The sequence below is a fragment of the Equus asinus genome, chromosome 12 (genome assembly GCF_041296235.1).
Source record: "Equus asinus isolate D_3611 breed Donkey chromosome 12, EquAss-T2T_v2, whole genome shotgun sequence".
NCBI lineage: Eukaryota > Metazoa > Chordata > Mammalia > Perissodactyla > Equidae > Equus > Equus asinus.
The window spans coordinates 44114550-44121980 of record NC_091801.1 but is presented as its reverse complement, the minus strand read 5'-3'; positions in this window follow the sequence as shown (position 1 = coordinate 44121980).

Here is a 7431-nt window from a genome sequence, read left to right as displayed (position 1 = left end):
AACCATCCCCCACGCAGAGGGATATCACATCTGAAACAGCCACCTCTCTTGCTAAGCCTCACAACCACTTAAGAGTTCCTTAAAAACAAGCCCTAGGTAACTCACCTCCCACATACCAAACAGCCTCGGAGGTGTTTTGCTAGATACAAGGCCATCCACTCCTAAGACAACTAAGCCCTCGCTCCCCTCTCCCAGCAAAAGCAGCAGCTCCCGCAGTTGTTCGTGGCTGCACATTAATTTTCTCCTCCATTTCAGAAGATTCATCTAGCAGCAGAGAGTGGCATGCATAGTGTTGGGGAAGGCTGAAGGAACCCAGACCAGTTAGGAGAAGAGGGTAAAAATAAGAAGAAGTCTGCACGGTGGAGTAGGGGTGGAGAGAGGAGAAGCAGCTACAGCCGTGCTGCTCACGTGTGGTCCAGGCAGGGCAGCATGGGCATCACCTGGGAGCTGCTTAGAAATGCAGACCCGCAGCTCCCACCACAGGCCCTCTGCATCAGAATCTGTACAATACAGATCCCTGGGTGATGTGAAAGTTTGAGCAGCACTGAATTCTATAGGACTCTGTGATAGATTAGATCATAGGTGAGTCTCCAGGTCATTTCTTTAACCCTCCCCCACAGCAACTGTGAGTAATAAATGCCAAATGCAAGGTCTTCATTGTGCAAAGTATGAAAATGCACCTTTTCTTACTGAATTTTAGTGAGACCCCTGGGAGGTGGGTATGTGTTATCACCATTTTACAGGTGAGGAGACTAGGCTTAAAGAGGTTAGACTATTTGCCCAAGTTGCAAAGACAAAGAGCTGGGATTTCACCCCAGCTGCTTGACCTCTAAACCAGCCAGGTGAGAATTCCTGGGGCAGAATTCTTTGCTTTGGGGACTGCACCTAAAACAAAGCCCCAAGCCAGAAACAGCCCCACTCTAAGTCCCAGCTGGAACTCATTTTAGGAATCCGGGTGGGGGCTCCCTGGGGCCTCCCTGCAGGGACGGGAGGAATGGGAGGGACCCGGCAGGGCTCCGAGCTGCTCCCGCGAACAGCTGGGCACAAAGCCCCAGCACCTGGGCCCTGTCCAGGCCTGTCCTTCACCAGCAAGCTCCCCCCGAAGAAAACAGAGCCCCTTGGGGCCTGGACCTGACTCAGCAGCTCTGGGGCAGGTGGGGACACATCACCACAGATCTCATTGCTGTTCCGGTCAGCTCATGTGCTCCTCTGGAAGCTGCCCTGCCTGCAGCTTCACCAAGGTACAGCCCTCAGCTCAGAGACCTGTCTCCAGAAATGCCAACACAGCTGCTTTCTCTGAATCCAATGCCAGTGTCACTCCTCTGTACCCAACTGCCCCCGGCAAAATCAAAGGCTCAAGGCTTGATGCTCCCACACAATGCAACACAGACAATTCTGCAAACATTAACTGGGCAGATATTATGTGCCCAGTAACCATCAGGATGCTTTTACATACTTTATCTCACTTTATCCTTAATCCATTGAGATCGGTACTATTATACCCATTTCACAGCTATGAAAACAGAGGCTAGTAGGTTATGGAGCTAGGATTTAAACCCAGGTCCCAACTCCAGATCCAGTACATCTTAACCCCACGAGAGCTGCATCCTTCACAGATTTAGCGTAGGCCTTATCATATTACTTAATAATTACTTAATTGCAAGTGTGTACGTGTTTTCCATTAGACCATACACCTCCAAGGGGCCCCGTCTTATTCACTCTTATGTCTCAGTGCTTACTGAGCATGCTGCCCAGAACATAATATATGCTAAACTGAATTATTCAGCAAAATTTTGCCAAGCAAAATACTGTGTGCCAGGCCTTGTGCTAGGAACAAGGACGACAAGGATGAAAAGGAGGGAAAGAAAACAACCTCCATCAGACATACGGGCACTGCAACAGAATTAGGTCCTTGTCAGAATGGAAACATGCACCAGCATGGTGGAAGCATGAGGAAGGAGCACTGGAGTCAGGGAAAGGAGTCGGGGTAACCACCGGCTGACACAGAGCCTGAGACTGGACGTGAGAGAGAAATTTGCCACAAGGACAGGACATTTCAGGGAGGAAAGAGCAGAGGCCGAAGCACTGAAGTCTGAGAGAGTCCGGTTTGGCTAAGGTGTTAGGGGAATAATAAATAGCACCCTGGAGGACTAGGCTTCCTAAGCAGGCTGCTGTAAAGTGAAGTCTTCCCACCCCAAACTGCAGGCCTCCCCGTTCCCAAAGCAAAGCCCACCCAGTCAAGGAACACTGGAAAATAGACCCGAGTGCATCTTTCTGCAAGACAGGAAGGGCAAGATTCCCAGCCAAGGGTGCTCAGTTTCTTCTCCCAGGTCACCAAATAGCCCATCCTCAACCCCAGGAGAAGAGAGATGGAGCTGCTGCTGCTACACTGTTCCCTCTGGGGAGTCTGAAATTCCCTGCAGTTCATAGAAACAGAAGATGTTTAGAACAGCTGCCATGGGAAGTGCTGCAGAGGGGCTGAAGGCTGGACAGGCAGTCCAGGCCGTGCCGACGAGAGCCTTGTATGCTGTGCAGTGGGGTGAGATTTACTCCCGAAGGTGATGAGGACCCACTGAAGAATGGTAAGCAAAACGGTGATCGCCCCAGGAAGGTCACTCCGGGAGCTGTGGGGCGAGGAGGACATGATTGGGAGGGTAACCTGTGAGGGATCACCCCAGAACTCTGGCCCAGGCAGCGAGGATGGAAAAGGGAGAGGGAATCAAGAGGTGTTTAGGAGGTGGCACATAGGGCCAGTTGACTAATTGGGTGTGACAGACAAAAGGAAAGAGGGGGTCAAGTTGCAATCCAGGGCTCTGGCTGGGCAGCTGGTTGGGTGGTAGCGCAGCTCTGGAGACTGAGAGAACACAAGGGAGAGAGGTTGGCGGGGGAAGAAATGCTCACTCTGGGACATGTTGGGTTTGAGGTCTTGGATATTGGAAGTCAAAATGCCCAGGAGGTGTGCCTATCAGGAGAGAACACTAGCCTGGAGAGAGAGATTGGGAGTCAGCTGACAAAAGAAGGCACATTTCCCAGGCGAGAGGAACCTGGAGTGAAAATAGCATGACAGTGAGTCACCCGGGACGGGCTTTCTATGCCTTGGTCTCCTCTGGCTCTTAGGGAACTCCACTGCTTCTCAAACACATCCCAGGGAATTCTGGGGACCCCTGGTGTGTGAGGCGGGGGAGGAAGGGGTCTTATGTGAACTTACTTCTTGAACCAGACCTCTGCTGCCACGTGGTATCCATGGTTTCTCCCATCTCTGCTCCTGCTCACTGTGGACCACCCAGGACTCAGAGCGATACCTGCATCCCCACGCCACTCTAAGAGCTGTGATTCTAGCTCTGACCCACTGGGGGCCAGTGCCCACCACCAAAGGCATGACGTCTACCTTGAAAAGGAATAAATGTGCAACAAGCAGGTCAAGTATGACAACTGTTAGAAGTGGCTTCTCTGAAAACCAACAGAAGCCAACCTTACTCTCGTCCCTCAGCAGGCCAGGCCCCATCCAGGACAGGGTTAACTTGCTCCAGGTCAGAGCTAACGTATCCAGCCCCCACCCCCAAACACCACCAAAACAACCAATACGACACCACCACCATCACCAGGAATGTCTCCAGCATCTCCACACCTAGGGATCCAGACCCCACTGACACCCTAGCCCCAGTCCAAGCCTGCCTCCCTTCCTACCCCAGGATTAGCATCTTTCCACGATGACTGACACTAGGAACATCCATTTGCTTCAGGGGAAAAAGTCCCTAACCCCACCCACACTGTGCAATGTGAAGGCATAGCCCAAGTAGACAATAATCAATACCCAGGGTCTGGATCATTCAGTCTTAAATAGCATCATCTGTGGGTAGACCATTAGCAAATTCTGTTGGTGCTACCCTCAAAACCCATGAAATTTTAACCACTTCTCACCACCTCCATTGTCCGCAGACCAGATCTAGCCATCATTATCTATTGCCTGTATTGTTGCAACAGCTTCCAAACTGGTCTTCCTGTTTCTGCCCTTCAGCCTATTCTTAACACAGTAGCCTGAGTGAACCCATTAAAAGATCAGTCAGACCACATCACTCCTCTGCTCAAAACCCTCCCTGTCTTCCCACCTCAGAGTAAAACCCAAGTCCTTACAAAGCCCTGTGCTATCAGCCTTAACACCCTCCCCCGACACACACCCCACGATGCTCTGACCTTATCTCTAGGCTGCCTTGTTCATTCTGCTCCCTTCAGTCCTCAGGCAATGGACCTTTGCTGTCCTTTCAGGATCTTTGCACTTATTCCTTCAACCTGGAATACTCTCCCGCACATGGCTGCACATCACCCCTCCAGTCTTTGCTCACCATCTCAGTGATTACCCTATCTCAAATGTTAACACCCTTACACACACACACACCTTTTCCCTCTCTTCACTCTGCTTAATTTTTCTTCTTACCATTTCTCACAATATACCTTACTTATTTATCTCGTTTACGTCTGCCTCCATGAAGATCAAAATTTTGTCTTTTGTTCCCTGCTGAGTCCCCAGTGCCTAGAAGAGTGCTCATTAACATGTGTTGAATTAAACCTGTTGATTGATTGTGATTGAGGGAATGAAACAACAGCTGGATTCTTCCCCAGGAACTCCAAGTTCCCTCACAAATAGACCTAGGTGAGTCCTGTCCACTGGGCCCCCAGACATGCCGAAACCTGCCTGAGAACTGGGTGAACTTAGCTTCGGTTCAAACCAGGGAGCCCTGCCAGGATGTAAAGAGCAGTCAAAACATGAGTATGAAAGAGATTGCTGGGGAATATGGACCCCAAGAAGAAAGATGGGCTTGAGAGGAACACTGGGAGAACATTCCCAAGACACTGTCAAATGACAAAAATAAAGCAATTTAGTAATGAGTTTGATGTCCTTTATTCAAGGAAAAACAATCCACGGATCAGGGGAGTGTAGTGCCTCACAAGCATTGGAGCACTGTTTCTGAGGGATTTAGGGCAAGAGTGAGCTTTGTGGGTTTTTTTGTGGGTTTTTTTTTTTTTTTTGGCTGAGAAAGATTTGCCCTGTTAGATTTGCTAACATCCGCTGCCAATCTTCCTCTTTTAGGTATGTGAGCCACCACCACAGCATGGCCACTGACAGACCAGTTGGGGTAGGTCCATGCCAGGAACTGAAGCCAGGCCACTGAAGCAAAGCATGCTGAACTTAAGCACTAGGCCACCAGGGCTGGCCCAAGAGTGAGTTTTATAGAGTCTTAGAGGAGGCATCGTGGAAACAGGGCATGCCTGGTGAGCCAGCCTGGGATTTCCTCCTGAGGCTAGCAGCTTCTGTTTTCTAGGGTCAAGTAAGCGACAGCTGAGCTGGAGGATTGGGATGAAAGTGTGTTAGGATTCCTCAACAGTGAAGTGTGTCCAAGAAGTGCCAGCTGACTTCAATTTGTGACATGGCCTGGGCCTCTGGGGTAGCCTCCATGCTGTGGGATATGCAAGTTACCTTTATTAATATGTAGAGGAAAAGGAGGTAGCCCAGGAGACAGAGAAGGGGTAACTATAGAAGGAGCGGTGCCAGAAAAGCTAAGGAATGGAGAATTTGCAAGGGGGGGAGTGGCTGATAGTGAGTCCTGCCCCTGGGGAGCCACCTAGGAGAGGCCTGAAAAGATCATGTCGGTGGGCACCCAGGCCCTGTTTCAGGGACATAGTAAGAGCAAGGCTGAGACAGGAAAGAGTAGAAGCACAAATGGGGTGAGCAAGTGGAGAAAGGGAGCATAGGCAACTTTTCAACACATTGGGCTGCAAGGACAGCTATAGGCCAATAGTCAGAGTGAGATACATGGAGGGCTTCTCCAATTTGGAGGAGATCCTCATATTTCTATCCAAGGAGGAGGGAGCCATTGACAATGAAGAGGTTGAAGGTACAGGAAATCCAGGGGATACTCAAAGGAGTAATCATCCTGAGAGGGCAGGAAGATCAGAAGGGTAACTGCCTGTAGCCAGTGCAACCTTAGCTCAGCAAGGGGACCCCTTCCTCCTTGGAGATAGGAGCAGAAGGAAAAGTCTGGTCCCAGAAGCTTGCCGGGGGCAGGGCAGGAAGTGGAGGAGGCCACGCCTGAGGACCTCTTTTCTAAAAAGTAGGAAGCAGGGTCATTACTAGGGGGCAAGGAGAGCCTGAGGAAGGCATTCAAGTTTGAAATAGCTGTGAAGGGAAGTGGGAGAAGGAGCTAACAAAGTCCACGTAACAGGCTTCAAAAGCAGTGTGTGGAGGCAGCTGCCACTGGACACCGTGAATCTGGGGCCATGTGGTCTCTGAAGCAGCAGATGGAGGCCAAGCGCTAGGCTGGTGAGGCACAGGAGGGAGGGGTTGGTGGGGTGCCGGTAAAGAAAAGCAGGATTCCATGGGGGTAGGGAGGGGATAACTGAGGATGGTAAATGCAGAGGAGGCAAGGAACTCAAGATCCTAGTGGTGTCCCAGAATTGATTTAATGGGAGGAAGGAGAGAGAGCAGGAAGGATAAGAGGTTGTGGTCTGAGGACACTTCAGAGGCAGAATGACAAGCTCCGTGCTATGGCCATGAGGATGGGATGCTGGATGGCAGTAACGATTGTTGGCCTGGAGAGGTCCAGGAGCGGATCATTGACACAGATGCTGAGGTCTCCCAAGACAATGGTATAGTTAGAGGGAAACAAGGTCCAAAGTCCTCAGAGCTTGTGAAGGAGACCCAAGAAGTAGGTGGGAGGCAGCAATAAGGAAGGCAGAGGATGGCTTGGGAGAGACTGAGAGTTGCCGCCCAATATCCATCCACCCCCTCTTCCTCAGCAAGATGTAGTTGGATTTCTAGCAGGAACCATTGCCACCCAGACTTCTAAAATCACGTTGCCCAGCCTCGCTGGCAGCCTGGAGTGGTCATGTGACTGCTCTGTCCTACTTCTGGAAGCCTTGTTTTCTTCCCTGTGTGGCTGGCCTTGTGTGATGACTGAAGCTTGAACTGCGTCTTGGGCCATGAAGATAAGGTTCCCTTCCTAAGAAATGGCAGGACAGTAAGCAGGAAGAAGCTGGGTACCTGAGAACTTCATGAAGCAACTTGCCTGCTCTGGACCGTCTACCTCTGAGATTTCTTTAACTTAAAAAATAAAATCTTGTGTATTTGAGATGCCATTATTTTTAGGTTTTCTGTCAGCAGAGGAACTAATCCTAAATGCCACAGATATTGTAGGAGGATGGTACAGATCTCAAAGGAGGAGCATTTTCTGGAGGAGAGTGAACACATATTTGCCTGTGAAAAGCTACAAGAATGTCAACAGTGGCTTTCAGGCCTAAGGTAAATTGGGAGTGTGAGAACAAACAGCCTCCACTCACAAGGGCTCTAGGCAGCTGTGTTACTTAGCTCCACCGAGAAGGAAGAAGGAGGTTCTGCCAAGAGTTAGAAGCCATAGGGAGAGGGCTTTATCAACG